The sequence below is a fragment of the Rattus norvegicus genome, chromosome 7 (genome assembly GCF_021556685.1).
Source record: "Rattus norvegicus strain SHRSP/BbbUtx chromosome 7, alternate assembly SHRSP_T2T, whole genome shotgun sequence".
Taxonomy (NCBI): domain Eukaryota; kingdom Metazoa; phylum Chordata; class Mammalia; order Rodentia; family Muridae; genus Rattus; species Rattus norvegicus.
Window position 1 is genome coordinate 139,459,329 of NC_141540.1, and position 15,886 is coordinate 139,475,214.

The following is a 15,886-nucleotide window of genomic DNA, read 5'->3' on the forward strand; positions in this document are numbered from 1 at the left end:
CACACACACACACACACACACACACTCAGACTTTAATAGACAGAACACTTGCCTCGAGGAATCCAGGCACAGAGCACTGGGTTCGCGGTCCCTAGGGCTACCAGAACAGACCATAATCTAGGTGCGATGGTGCATAATCTGTTACCCCAGTGTGCAGGAGGTGGAGGCAGGAGGATCAGGAAGGTCCACTACATAATGAGCTTGAGGCCATCCTGGGCTACACGACAGCCTGTCTCAAAAACCAAACAAACCAGGAGTTGGCCACCAATCCTGATGCTCTGAGTTCAATCCCTTAGGGGCCCATGTGGTGGGAGACCTGACTGTTACAACTTGCCCTCTGACCTACACTCCCAGGCAAGCACACGCAATAGAGGGTGCCATTTATAAGGTTTGTTAAAGCTTTCGGAATTCATAGAAGACTGAACTCCTCCTTCTCCCACTTCTTCCTCTCAAATGCTGGGATTACAGACAGGCATAGGTTTCTGCAGCTGGCCCCTAGCTTTTTTTATAGCCTCAATTATTTTCTCCTTGAAACTTTTGGTTTGCTAGCTAAGGTTTGGTTGTTGTTTGTTTTATTGTTTTTGTTTGTCTTTTTTTTTTTTTTGAGACAGGGTTGTTCCTTTTTGTAAAAATCCTGGCTGTCCTGGAACTCACTCTGTAGACCAGCCTGGCCTCGAACTCAGAGACCCACCTACCTCTGCCTCTCAAGCTCAGGGATTAATGGTGTATGCCACTATGGCTGGGCTGGAAACTTTTTTTTTTAAATCCCATTTCTTTTTAAAGGATTTTTAAAAGTAAACTTTATGATAAAAAATTACAAAAAAAATTATTGCACATTAAAATTAACCAGAGGAGGACTAGAAAGTCGGCTCAGCAGCTGCTGCTCAGAGGACCCAGGTTTGATTGGCAGCACTTACCTGGGGGCTCAACTGTAACTCTGGTTCCAGAGGATCCAATGCCCTCTTCTGACTTGGGTGAGCACTAGACCCACGTGCAGCGTGTATATGCACACGCTGGCAAAATGCTCATACACATAAAACAAAATGTAAAAGCTAGCCAGACAGACCCAAAGTCTATACATCTCAGTGAACGTCTAAGCAGAATAGCATTTGGTGTGGAAGCTGCTGGGCTCCATGTTGGATTTTACACTTTCACTACGGAATGTATTTTTAGCCATCTCTACAGAAAATGAAAAATCCGAGACAGAGTTAGAACTAGAAAACCAATTTAACTTGATTTCCTTTCTCGTAACTCATGCCCATTGTCAACAGCCAAGTCCTTTGCTGTCTCCTGAGTTTTAAATTTTGCCTTTCCTGTTCTCTTTTCTGCAGTGCCCCAGCGTACACTTGTTACTTATATACTACGGTGCTGCTTCACCTCGCACGCAAGGGAGAGCACGAGATTAAGTGACCTCACTTAACATTATATACCCTAATTCCACCCATGTTCCTACACGTTTTGCAATTAAATAGTATTTTGTGTGTGTTGGGGGCGGGGAACAGTGGATAACTTGTGGGAATTGGTCCCCTCTCTCTTCACCATGTGGGTCCTGGGTATGGAATGTGGGGCACCAGGCTTGGCAGTGAGAACCTCTATCTGCTGAGCTGTCTCGCAGCCCACGAGTTGCTTTAAGAAATGAGGTTGACTGTTCCCCCAGCATTTGGAATCTTGCCAATGGATTGATCGTATCTCCAACAGTGTCATTTACAAGTTAAGGAAAATTTTACCCCAGCCCTGCTCTCATCACCGCTTGAACTCGCAAGCTAATTCTTTTTTTTTTTTAAGATTTATTTTGTTTATTATATATAAGTACACTGTTGCTCTCTTCAGACACACCAGAAGAGGGCATCGGATCTCATTACAGATGGTTGTGAGCCACCATGTGGTCGCTGGGATTTGAACTCAGGACCTCTGGAAGAACAGTCAATGCTCTTAACCACTGAGCCATCTCTCCAGCCCGCAAGCTAATTCTTTAAAACGAGTCTTGTGAAGAGTCTTAAACAAAGGTGGAGATGAAGCTTCTCTTGCCTGAGTTAGAGTTGGTGTTTGCCATGGGGCTCATTCTGCTCCTACTCCTGTGAAAAGGATAAACCCTGGGAACACAGTTTAAAGCCACTAAATCCAAGTAATATTTTCTTTTTTTTTTTTTTTTTTTTTTTTGGTTCTTTTTTCGGAGCTGGGGACCAAACCCAGGGCCTTGCGCTTCCTAGGCAAGCGCTCTACCACTGAGCTAAATCCCCAACCCCCGAGTAATATTTTCTACACACACACACAGACACACACACACACACACACAGACACACACACAGAGACACACACATATACACACACAGAGACACACACAGACACACACAGAGACACACACACAGAGAGACACACACACAGACACACACATTTATACACACACACACAGAGACACACACAGAGACACACGCACACACACACGCGCGCGCGCACACACACAGAAAAAAGAGAGACAGAGACAGAGACAGAGACTGAGTCACACACGCGCACAGAAAGAGAGATAACACCACGTGCTCAAACCTCAGAACTGCCTTTATCTTTTTTCCGGTTCTGATTACTCTGATAAGTTCCCATTCTGGGACAGACACATAATACACAAAGATGTTCAGGGCAGCAGCAAATTAAAATTCACCCTGATTTTACCAAAGAGTTCACAAGCCCAGAACCTTCTCTGCCCTAGGGACGCTTGCAAAGAGACTCCAGGCACCTTGCCACCTGTGCCTTCCATGCGTCTGAATAGAGTCACACCCACTCTCGAGGTCCCCGAAAATAACTCGCTCCTTAGGGAACGTAGCTGCACTCCATAGTGGGGTTTGTAACTTCTTCTGATCCCTGAAGCCTCTGCCTTTCCATGGTCAAACACGCAAACAGCAGGGTAGGTAACTGGACCATAAGAGCAGTGACTGTGAGGGATGTGGTTAGGGGATCATCCAAGACCCTGGTTTTACCGGGGCCAGGAGGATTTTGGATGCTCCAAGGTGCTTGAGCATGGTCAAGGACTGAAGAATCCTGTCAGGAATGGACAGTGCAGGGTAAAGAGTGGAGAAGTTTGCTGGGGAACAGGAGCTGGAAGGGAAATCTGCTGCTTAAGTACCATGAAATTCATCTCAAAGGCAATGATACGGGGTTTACTCCCCAGAGAAATACATAGATGTGTACGCAACGCAGTCTTTTCTTCTTTTAAAAAAACCATGACGAAAAACGTGTATGTAGCTGTTTTGCCTGCATGTGTGTCTGTGTGACCCAGGCTTGCCTATTGACCACAGAGGCCAGAAGAGGTAGACCCCCCGGAATTAGACAGCTGTGAGCTGTCTTGTGTGTGCTGCTTATTGATGGGAATTGAACCTGGGTCTCTAGGAAAACAGACAGTACCCTAACCATTGAGCTATTTTTCGGGCCTTATTTATTGTTTTAGACAAAGCCCTATTATATAGCCCCAGCTGGATTGGGACTCACTATGTAGATCAGGCTAGCCTTCAATTCACAGAGATGCACTGAAGTGCTGGGATTAAAGGTGCGTGCTACCCTGCCTGGGTAGCGCCCATTGTTCTATATTGTGAATGTCTTCCAGCCAAAGGTGACCAGCAGGCATCTGCAAAATGAGCAGCAAGTTTATTGGTTCATCTCAACAAGGATACACACCGAGGCAGAATGTGGCCTAAACAATGTTAGCTTAAGGTTAGATTTGGGAATGGACTTAATTTTGATGACCTGGGATTGAAGTGGAGGCAATGCCGCTTCGCTCTGACTGGACTCCTTCGGAAAGGGAAACATTGTAAGCAGGATGAAGCCAGGCTAAAGCTCTGACTTGCGGAGGAGCAGCAGCGTAGCCGGGGCAGGCGAATGTGTTCTTATTCTCGTGGCTTGAACAGGTTATTTTGTTTCCATTCAGATCAGATTACAGAGAAGATCTCTCTGTCTTCAGCTATTACCCTCACAGAATGGCCTTTGCCTGACTGTAGTCTTGTGTGAAATGGCTTATGTTCAACCGGAAGAAAGCAAAGCATTGCTTGGAGTGCCCACCGGATACCCAGCGGGGGTGGGGGGTGGGGGGTGCACTTTCCACCTTGGCTACTCCCTTGCTCCACTTCCTGGTAGGCGGGCCTGTTCCCGACATTTGCTGAGTCAGCAGAAGGGAAACCAGACCTGAGGGGACTCTCCCAAGAAAATAGCCAAGAAATAGCACTGAGTTATGAAGCAATCAGTGACAGCATGTGGGAGCTGGACAGAGTATAGGGAATGTTCTAGACTCTAGAATCTGTAAGAGTAGCCAGGCTTGGAAGTAAAGGATGTAGGTCCAGAGAAGACTATGGTTGGTGTTGGGATGTGTGTGTGTGTGTGTGTGTGTGTGTGTGTGTGTGTGTGTGTGTGTGAAGTAGGTAGGTATAGGAGGAGGAGAAGAAAAAAAGAAAACAGCATGCGGGGGGCTTGTGCTTGTAAATCCCAGCTACTCAGAGGACTGGGGAGGGAAGATAATCCCCAAAGCCAGCTTGGGCAGCAGTGAGTTCAAGACCAGCCTGGGCAAGAAAGTTAGACTCTGTCTCAAAAATCAAAATCAAAAACAGAGACTGAAGGGTTAAAATTTCTAAAAGTTAGTCATGAACAAAGTCCAGACATGCCTGAGAGAATTTGAGATAGGGCTCACTGGCCTGACTATCAACTCCCAAGGACACTGGCCATCTGGAGCCACCCCCTCCCCTTCCTTCACTCCCTGAGGATGGGTCATCCCCCTGCTGCAGTGAGATGAGTTGCCCTGCCCACATTGCTGAGATGCTAGATTACACGTATGCTTTGTTGATGTAACTCCGTGCCAAAAGTAACTGTGCACCCTTTGTATTAGCCAATTATGTGTATTCACACGAAACCCCTGGTTTTCCCTATATAAGCTCCTGCCTAGAGAGGCTCGGGGCTTGACTCAATCTCCTGTGTGAGATACGTGTCAGCCCGAGATCTCGTAAATAAAACTGCCTCTTGTTGATTACATCAAGACCGGCTTCTCGTGTTTCCTGGGGGTACCTCAACCCGTGACTGGAGCGAGAGTCTCCCCAAGTCTGGGGGTCTTTCAAGACAAACCAACCAACCAAGCATTCTTTAGTGCTGAGGGTTTACCTCAGAAGCAGAGTTCTGGTTTGACTTTATGAGACACTGCTTTCAATCCCCAATACCAAAAGGGGAGGGGAAAAGGAGGGGAGAAGGGGGAGGGGAGGGAAGGAGAGAGGAAGCCACTTGAGGTTGAGCAAGGGTTAGTGGGGAAGTACGGAGCGCTCTCAAGGATGGGCTGGGGCAGAATTAGGGAGGAACTGAAGGGAGTGGCCGTGAAAAACCTGTATCTGTCCCAGTGGAGCTAAGGTAATGGGTGGCATGCTGGCAGAGAGGGCTGGATGGGAGCTGAAGGACACTACTCAGTAGCGGTCATCCATCTGCCAGCAGCAATGCTGAGGAGACTGGAGAGAGCACGGCCTGTGAGTCTTCCTGTCCCCTTAAGTTTCCACACCAGGGCTAAGCCAAGGGGTGTGGGAGACATTTGAATACAGGCACACAGCCTGGAGCCATCACACCAGGGCCAAGGCAGTTCTATTACTCACAGGTTCAAAGGTTTCTTGTGAAGTTGTTTTCTTTCTGTTTTGAGACTAGGTCTACTATGTAGCCCTGGCTGTCCTGGAACTCCCTATGTAGACTAGGCTAGCCTAGAACTCCCAGGGATCTGCCTGCCTCTGCCTCAGGAGTGCTCAGACTAAAGTTGTGTCCTACCACACCCACTCTCCCTTTTCTGTTTGAGACAAGATTTGATGTATTTCCCAGTCTGGCCTCAAACTTGTGGCAGTCCTCCTGCCTCAGCCTCTCAAGTTTTAGGACTTCAAATGGGTACCGCTAAACTGGCCTCTTCCTTCTCTTTCTAGTGCTGGGAATCAAGCTCAAGGGTTTAAATTTATTAGGCATGTATTCTACCACTGAACAAGCTTCCTCCCTGGTCTTTTGTATACTGGATCATATGTAGATAACTGTTAACTGTGCCTGGCCAGAGTTTAACAGAGTAGTGGGAGAGGCAGATAACTGAAGTAGTTCTTTAAAAACAACAACAACAACAACAAAAAACAGTTGTTAACTGAGCAAAGACAGCGCCTGTGCATAATCTCAGAACTAAGGCAGACTGAAGTAGGCAGATCAAGAGTTCAAGGCCAGCCTTATCTACATTCCAAATTTGAGGGCCAGCCTGGGCTAGGCAAGATCCAGAGCAATCAAGCAAGCAAAACGAACAAGAACAACACAGTATTGAAATTTGAGTTCTGAGAGACCCGGGGAATGTCTCACAGGAGCCTCTGTAGAGGAGGGTGGGTGATAGACAGGCTAAAGCCTCAAGTCTGCAAGGGAGACAAGGATTTTCAGAAGCCCATGCTAGGCCAGATGGAAATTAGGGATGAAAGCCGGAGGAAAGAGAACAGAAACCTGAAAGCCCACATCAGGCCCATGCAGCAGCCTACAGGTGCCTGTAACCGTCCCTTTTGACTACTTTATTGGGTTCTTATATCTACCACCCTTCTCCACCCCAATTCCTTCCAACACCCCAACACTAGGTAGGTAAGAAAGAAGGTTAGAGGGGAAAGGGGCACAGACCTCTTTAGACTACTTCCTGCTGATCAGGGGCATCGAACTCCTTGGGGCAAGTCCAATAGTCAAGATATCTCCAACCAGCAACCCAGCAACCAGCAACCAGCAACCCAGCAACCCAGCAACCCAGCAACCAGCACCCAGCAACCCAGCAACCAGCACCCAGCAACCCAGCAACCAGCAACCCAGCAACCCAGCAACCAGCAACCAGCAACCCAGCAACCAGCACCCAGCAACCCAGCAACCAGCACCCAGCAACCCAGCAACCAGCAACCCAGCAACCCAGCAACCAGCAACCCAGCAACCAGCAACCCAGCAACCAGCAACCCAGCAACCAGCAACCCAGCAACCAGCAAAAGCAGCATCAGGGACCAGCAGCCACAGCAGCAGCAGCTACAGCAGCCTCTCAGGGCTCTGGCATTTTACACCCTTTCTAAAGTGTGCCCCCCTCCCCAAACCCCAGAATTCCAAACTTCACATAATCACAGAAACTATCTGCAGCTGGCAGAACGACGCCCCTGCCAGAGCCTGAGACAAATCGTAGTCAGCTGCTGTGGACAGTCTGAAGCAGCCCCGTATCCCATACCTGGGATTCAAATGAAAACGTATTCATATAACATACCTGGTTTTTAAAAAGAAACCAAAATTCTCTCTACAGGTTCCAGGAAAGGAGGAAAGTGTGGGTGGGGAACAAGGCTATAGGAGTGTCTTAGGCAGGCCAAGGGTAAGCAGAGATCAATCAGGGAGCCGCATCTCACCTCAAGGACAGAGGAAAGTGGTCAGATGCCAGTGTGCAAGTTTAACATCTGTAACTTCAGGTCCAGAGGCTCCAACACCAACACCCTCTTCTGGCCTCTTCTGGCACTGCACACACATGGTGAACAGATCTGAATGCAAGCAAGACACCCATACTCATAAAAACAATAACTAAGGCTGGAGAGATGGCTCAGTGGTTAAGAGCACTGACTGCTCTTCCAGAGGTCCTGAGTTCAATTCCCAGCAACCCCATGGTGGCTCACAACTATCTGTATTGGGATCCGATGCCCTCTTCTGGTGTGCTTGACTGAAGAATAACAACAGTGTACTCACATAAAATAAATAAATTAAAAAAGACCCAATAACCAGGCTGGAGAGATGGCTCAGTGGTTAAAAGCCCTGTCTGCTCTTTCAGAGGTCCTGAGTTCAATTCCCAGCAACCACATGGTGGCTCATAACCATCTGTAATGAGATCTGGTTCCCTCTTCTGACCTGCTGGTGTACATGCAGGCAGAACATTGTATACATAATAAATAAATAAATCTCTTTTAAAAAAAAACCCAATAACCAATAGTAATCAATGCTAACAATGATAATAATAGAGAAGCGGGGGTTGGGGATTTAGCTCAGTGGCAGAGCACTTGCCTAGCAAGCGCAAGGCCCTGGGTTCAGTCCCCAGCTCTGAAAAAAAGAATAAAAAAAAAAATAGAGAAGGGGGAGCCTTGAGGGCTGGGAATGTACCAGATTTCATCTTGGCGGTCAGTCCAGGATCCAGGACGTGGGGCTCCATGTAGAGGTGGTTAGTGTTATTGAGCAGATGTAGAACACTCAGCCTCTGAAGAGAGCCAGAGGTGAAGCATCACTCGAACCATCACAGGGGGGCCTGGATGCAGCTGGAGCCTCCCATCCTGAACAACGCCAAATCCGGGGAATGGAGCACTCCCTTTTTATTGAAAGTACACATTTTTTAGCGAGCACATATATGTATATGCGTGCCGGCATAACTGTGCATGTAGAGGCCTCAGGACAACATGTGGAAACTGGGCTCTCTTCCTTCCTTCACCATGTGGGTTCTGGGACATGCTCAGGTTGTGAGGCTTGCCAACAAGCTCCTTGATCTGACGAACCACTTAGCTGGCCCTCCTCCTGCATTTTAAAAACCGATTCATTTTACATGCATGAGTATTTTGCCTGTGCATATATTTCTGCACCATGTATGTGTCTGGTGTCTTCAGGAGTGAAAGGGAAAAGGTGGTGGGGGTCTCTACACACTCTGTAACTGAAGCTACAGTTGGTTGTGAGCCACCATGCGGCTCTCACCACGTGGGTGCTGGAAATCGAACCCAGGTCCTCTGCAAAAGCAACAAGTGTGCTTAACCACTGAGACGTGGCACATATTTGCTCCTTTCTGTATCAGTCACTGTTCTGCTGCTGTGATAGAACGCTCTCCCCAGGGCTGTGCACTTCCAAGGTTGAATGGCTGTAGGCGGCATCGTCATCCTAATCACCCCTTATGACAGAGAAATCTGATGCCCTCTCTGTCCTGTCCAGCATGGTTTGGTCCTGGAATCCAGACTCGGGGGGGGGGGGGGATGAAGGAATGAAGGAAGGCATGGACACAGGACAGCAAAGCTGGGCCATTAGGTAGACCATGCTCTCTCTGAGGGAGTGGAACCGACCATTCAACCCCTCAGATCCTCAGTGTGCTTACTGAGGTACAGTGGGAAGGAGGGACTAGCTAGTCTCCTCAGAGGCCTCTGTAGGGAGCTGTCTCAGGCTGCAGTTGTTCTGGAAGAAGAGAGCTGTAAGAGATGCTTTCGGTCAACATTCATACCCGGACCCTATGGAGGAAGGTTTTCTCAATCCCCGCGGGTCTGAGGTATTGGCCCCTGTGTGTCTTAGTCGCTGTCTGATTATTGTGAAGCGACACCATGACCGTGGTCATGCTTACAAAAGAAAGCACTTCCCTGGGGGCTGGCCTACAGTCCTAGAGGTTTAGTTTACTGTCATCACAGTGGGAAGCAGGGCCTCACACGGGCAGGCATAGTGCTGGGGAAGTAGCCCAGAGTTCTAAATCCGGATCTGTAGTAGGCAGCAGGGGATGGGGGTGGGGTGGGAGGTGGGGTAGGGGGCGGGGAGCACCATTGAGCCTAGCTTGAGCATCCCAAACCTCAAAGCCCATCCCCAGTGACACGTTTTTTCTCCAACAAGGCCACGCCCCCAATCCCTCTCAAGTTATGCCACTTCCTAATGACCCAGTGTTCAGATCTATGGTGGGGCTTCTTACCCTCCGCTCCCACTTCTGTGCCTTCCATTGCTTGGTCTTTGGCATCTTTTCCCCTCACAGGAGCAGACAGCTGTCACTCTTGGGCTTGCCCCACCCACCATGGAGCAGGGTGGGTTCTGCCCATCAGTTGTTTCAACTCTAGGACCTTAACCCATTTGTCCCCTGGTCCCTTAAGGAGTATTCCCTGGGGTCAGCCCTGCATTAAGATTGTCTCCACACTTTCACAAAGCGCTCTACAGAGTGGGAAACAGGTCCACCGAACGAAGGAGGAGGAAGAGTGTCTTTCTCTCCATGTAAGCAGGTGTCTTTCTCCCGGTATTATCATTTGGTGCTCCAGGATTCCTGGACAAGATGGAGCACTGTGAGTCACAGTCTGGGTCAAGTGGCCTTTCTGGGTCCACTTAACGTCTTTTCTCCCCTCTGAGGAAAAAATGTGTTTTCCTTCCGAACAGTCAAGTTATACATCTACTCTTTAAATAGTCTAGCTTAGAATCGGGAGCTGCCTCTATAGGAGTATTTAGGTAACACTGAGTGGGAGAAGGCAGGGAGCAGAACAGTGGGCCCACTCAGAACTTTTCCCAAGGAGCTTTTGAAGCAAAGAAAGAAAAATGACCAGAATCAGACAAACCTGGCTCTAAAATTCCAGCTTTGCCAACTTCCTGGCTTGAGTGCTGGTTTGACACACCTACCGTTCTCTCGGGTTCTCTTTCTCATAATAAATAACAGTAAGAGCGAGGATGAAATTGGGGAGCGGAAGATGTGGCTCAGCTGATAGTGGTTGCCTAGCGATCGTGAAGCCCTGGGCTCTAATCCCAGTAGATATGGTGGCTCGCACCCATCTAACTTCAACACACAGGAGTTAGAGGCGGGAGGATCAGAGATTCAAGGTCATCCTCAGCTACATACAGAATTCGAGGCCAGCCTGGGCTACATGAGACCCTGGGTGAGGAAAGGGCAGGAGATAATTCAGCATAGCCCTTCTATCTAGGGACTGTCTTAGTCAGTTTTTTTTTTTTTTTTTTTTTTGGTTCTTTTTTTCGGAGCTGGGGACCGAACCCAGGGCCTTGCGCTTCCTAGGTAAGCGCTCTACCACTGAGCTAAATCCCCAAACCCCTTAGTCAGGTTTCTATTGCTGTGATGAAACACCGTGACCAAGAAGCAAGCTGAGGAGGAAAGGGTTTATTCAGCTTACACTTCCACATCGCTGTTCATCACCAAAGGAAGTCAGGACAGGAACTCACACAGGGCAGGAACCTGGAGGCAGGAGCCGATGCAGAGGCCATGGAGGGTTGGGGCTTTCGGGCTTGCTCAGCGGGCTTTCTTATAGAACTCAGGACTGACAGCCCAGGAGTGGCACAAGCAGCCCTCCTCCACTGCTCATTAACTGAGAAAATGCCTTAGAGCTGCTTCTCATGGAGGCTCCTTCCTCTCTGCCGACTCTAGTTCGTGTCAAGTTGACACACAAAGCCAGCCAGTACAGCTCTTAAGAATTCCCCTCCAAGTTAAATATAAACCGTGTATATAAGTTCATTATAGAGTAAGAACAAAAGCAAAAAGGCACGCACTGTAACCTCATAGAGCTGTCGGGCGTCGGGTAAGAGGCTGGTCTCAGTGGTCACGGTCCTGGCACAAATGTTGTAATGTTTCCAAAATGAGGTAAAAGTGCCCATGGCCCACTAAAGTCCTTGAAAGACTGTCTCATGTCCCTAGTGACAAGAGGACCCCTCTGCCTTTAAAGAGAAATTCAGGCAGATACAGAGCAAAGAGGGAATCTAATGAGTAGAGGTGGGGAGAAAGTGGGGGCCTGAGTGTCCCCAATGAGTACAGCTTCTGTAGGGGAGTGTATCTGTCATGGACGGGTGTCCTACATGCCTCTGTTGACAGTGTATGCAGAAGGGCTGTGCTGTCCCTGGGACATGGGAGAGTCCTCCCTCCCTCACCTCCCTGCAGTCCCTGGCTTTCTCGATGAGCCGGCTGCCCTCTGGCCTCTTCTCTTTGTTTACCGACTTGGCCGGCTTTCTCCTCTAGAAACAAACAAAAAAAAAAAAAAAAAAAAAAAAGGTGTTCAGTTCTGAGTGGTGCTGGACTGCAGTTCCCAACCCCCAACCTCTTTACCCTTCTTGAGTGGGTTCTGTCTTAGACCAGACCTCTTCTTGCTTCTCAAAGGCCTCCTCTTCCCATACTGAAAAAATTTTAAGTTGGCCTTCCCCCTTTTTTTCTAACAATTTGGCCCCAGCCTCTGTTGTCAATACCCCCCCCCCAAACCCCAAGCTTTACTTGTCTAGGCCGGAGACAGCTCCTCTCCCCATTGTCTGACCAGGATTTGGAAGCTGTGGTTTCCATAGCAACCCCTGGGCATTTAATTAAGGGAGGAGGCCTTCATCTCTTCCAGGCTGGGCAATTCCAAATCTCAGCCGGAAAAGGATACCCTGAGGGGGCGAGGGAAGAGCGTAGTCCTCCAGAATAGCACCGTTCAGGCGTCTCCCCAGAGCCCGCTGTGGTTTTCCTGGCCCACTCCCTCGCGACTGCCACTCGGATCCCGGTTTCACCCCAGCTGGGAGACCTCTCAAACCGACTTTCAAAGACTTGTCCCAGGATGGCAGAGGTCATGAGGGGTCATGACTGGCTGGAAGACCCCCTGGTAGAAGGAGATACCGTCGTTTGTTTCCTCATCTACGGGCTGAGATAATGGTGGGCGATAATTCGGCATGTCGTTCTATACAGGTTCCTTAGGGACGCTCGAAAACCCCCTCCATGTGTATACACGCTCATTGTAAACCTTTCACCTGGGTTCCAGGCACTCGGCTTTCCTTTGACCCTTGGAATGGTACCCAGCACTGTTGTTTCAGACTTTAGGCACTTTTTTTTTTTTAGATTTATTTATTTATTTTATATGAGTACACTATCGCTGTCTTCAGACAGACCAGAAGAGAACATCGGATTACATTACGGATGGCTGTGAGCCACCATGTGGTTGCTGGGATTTGAACTCAGGACCTCTGGAAGAGCAGTGGGTGCTCTTAACCGCTGAGCCATCTCTCCAGCCCCTTAAGCACTTTTTAAAAACAAAGACACTCTCTGAGACTCTGTGTCAACAGTAAGTGGAGATAACATTTCTTCATTGGGCTGTTGACCTTTGATGACCCTATGGTCAGGGGCTGTGGTGGTAATGTCCATTATTGCTTTAATGAAGGGCCGCCCAGGGGATCCATCCCCACTGCCCTGAGGTGACAGGGTTGGCTGGCTGACAGCCACCTCTCCCACCTTCTTGTTCCTCCTCTGCCCTGCCCAGGCTGCTGGAAAGTGCCCCTGATGGGAAACCTCACTCATCAGAGTGGAATTTCCAGGCTCAGGTCACTGAGTTCCTGAAATTCCTGAATTCCCAGCTCATTTCTCAGTCATTGGCAGCTTCTCTCCACTTCTGGTCAGCTTGGCCAGAGTGAGTGTGTGTGTGTGCGCGCGCGCGCTTCCTTTTCGTGTATTTTTAGACTTTGGAAAGAATAAAGAGTTCACACGGTAGCACCTTCCCGATTCCCACTTCTCAGGCGTGGGCGTTGGGCATTTCTGCCCCTGACCAGTCCTCAGCCCTGCTCCCCCGTGACATATTATCACCTTCTGTTGAACACTCCTCTGTTTATACGGTGTGCTGCCACAGGCCTGTACTCCCAGCACACAGGAAGCCCAGGCAGGCAGGGCATAAGTTTAAGGTCACCCTCAGGCTGGCATGGGACTCGTGAGAACCTGCCCCAAACAACAACAAAAACAAAAAAAGAAAAGAAAAACAGAAAAGAAAAGTTTAATTGAATTCCTGGGGCTGGAGGGATGGTTCAGTGGTTAGGAATGCTGTTGCTCTTGCACAGGACCTTAATTCAGTTTCCAGCACCCACGTGGTTGCTCACAACAGACAACAACGGTCTGTAACTCCAGTTCCCGGAACCCGACACCCTCTTCCGACCTCCACAGGTGCATACAAATAGGCAAAATAATCAAATGCATAAAATAAAATAAATCTTTAAAAAACAAACAAACAAACAAACCTGGCTGGGTGTGGTGGCACTCAGGAGGCAGAGGCAGTCTCAAGGCCGGCCTGCTCTGCAAAGCAAGTTCCAAGCCAGCCAGGACTGTTACACAGAGAAACCCTGTCTTGAAAAACATAAAAAAAAAATCAGGAGGAGGAGGAGAAACAAGAGCAGGAAAAAGAGGAGGAGAAGGAAGAAGAAGAGGAGGAGGAGGAGGAAGAGGAGGAGGAGGAAGAAAAGGAGGAGGAGGAAGAGGAGGAGGAGGAGGAAGAGGAGGAGGAGGAAGAAGAAGAGGAGGAGAAGGAAGAAGAGGAGGAGGAGGAAGAGGAGGAGGAGGAGGAGGAAGAAGAAGAGGAGGAGGAGGAGGAAGAGGAGGAGGAGGAAGAAAAGGAGGAGGAGGAAGAGGAGGAGGAGGAAGAAAAGGAGGAGGAGGAAGAGGAGGAGGAGGAGGAAGAGGAGGAGGAGGAAGAAGAAGAGGAGGAGAAGGAAGAAGAGGAGGAGGAGGAAGAGGAGGAGGAGGAGGAGGAGGAAGAAGAAGAGGAGGAGGAGGAGGAGGAGAAGAAGAAGAAGAAGAAGAAGAAGAAGAAGAAGAAGAAGAAGAAGAAGAAAAGAAGAAGAAGAAGAAGAAGAAGAAGAAGAAGAAGAAGAAGAAGAAGAAGAAGAAGAAGAAGAAGAAGAAGAAGAAGAAGAAGAAGAAGAAGAAGAAGACACTTCTGGGTTTCTCCCATCAGCATTGTGACTTTGAGATGGCAATTGTGACAACTTGCCTCTGTGGCAGTCTTACAACTCACATCCCTATATTGCTGTCTTCTTTCACTCCTAGAAACTCTCTACAGAAAGGCAGAAAGGCAACAGTTTGTGGCTGGCCCACTGCAGCTCTCTCCTTCAGAGGCAGTGCTGTGAATGGGATGAAGAGAGGCTCCGACCCCTGTCAGTTGAATTCAGGTATCGCTGTCAACAAAACAGTGTCAAAGGCATGAGTTAAAAAGGAGGTCTGGCTGGGCATTGACGACACACATGCCTTTTATTCCAGCACTCTGGAGGCAGAGCAGGCAGATCTCTATGAGTTCAAGGCCAGCCTGGTCTACAGAGTGAGTTCCAGGACAGCCAGGGTTACACAGACAGACCTTGTTTCAGGAAACAAAAACAAACAAACAAACAAAAAAGAGGTCTCCGGAAAGTCATTCCAGGAGAGGGTCTAGCCCAGGCTTGCAGGGGCAAAGAACTTGAAAATGAAATGTTATCGTCCGTTAGGCTCCTGAGGACCCAGGGATAGTTCTGCTGCTCAGTTCAGTTTAGCCAGGGTCATGGAGCTGAGCCCAGCAAAACGGTGTCAGGGGAAAATGGTAAGTGGGTTGAGCTCCTGTGAAAGCACAAAATGAGATTTTTTGCTATTCAACATGGAGGAAGCTGGGTGGAGGGAAGAAAGCTCTTTTTTTTTAGATTGAAATTTGTATTTTTTATTTTTTATTGGATATATATACATATATATTAAGATTTATGTATTTATTTCATGTACATGAGTATACTGTAGCTGTCTTCAGACACACCAGAAGAGGGCATCAGATCCCATTACGGATGGTTGTGAACCACCATGTGGTTGCTGGGAATTGAACTCAGGACCTCGGGAAGAGCAGTCAGTGCTCTTAACCACTGAGCCATCTCTCCAACCCTATAGGCAGATCTTACTGAGGCAATATCTCAGCTGAGGCTCCCTCCTCTCCAGTGACTCTAGCTTGTGTCAAGCTGACGTAAAACAAGACAACACATCATTTAAAACTCTTATGCACCTACACCTTCACCTGCACTGTAGATAAGGACAGCTGCACAGTCTATATGTGCACATCTGCCTGCCATCTGGTGCCGAGTGTGCTCTGGGCTGTGATCTAACACGTATTTATGGGCTGGGGTGGAGCTCTAGTGGTAAAGTGCTTGCTTACAGGTGTGAGAACCTGAGTTTGATCCCCCAGGACCCACGTGTGAGCCAGATGCAGATCCCTGGGACTCTGGCTGGGCAGCCTGGTCTTCTAGCTGAGCCCCAGACTAATGTGAGACTGCCTAAAAAACAAGGCGAAAGTGGCTAAGGAATACACACACACGCACACGCATACACGCACATACACACACCACACACTCACACACACACACACATACACACACCACACACTCACACACAGACATACACACACCA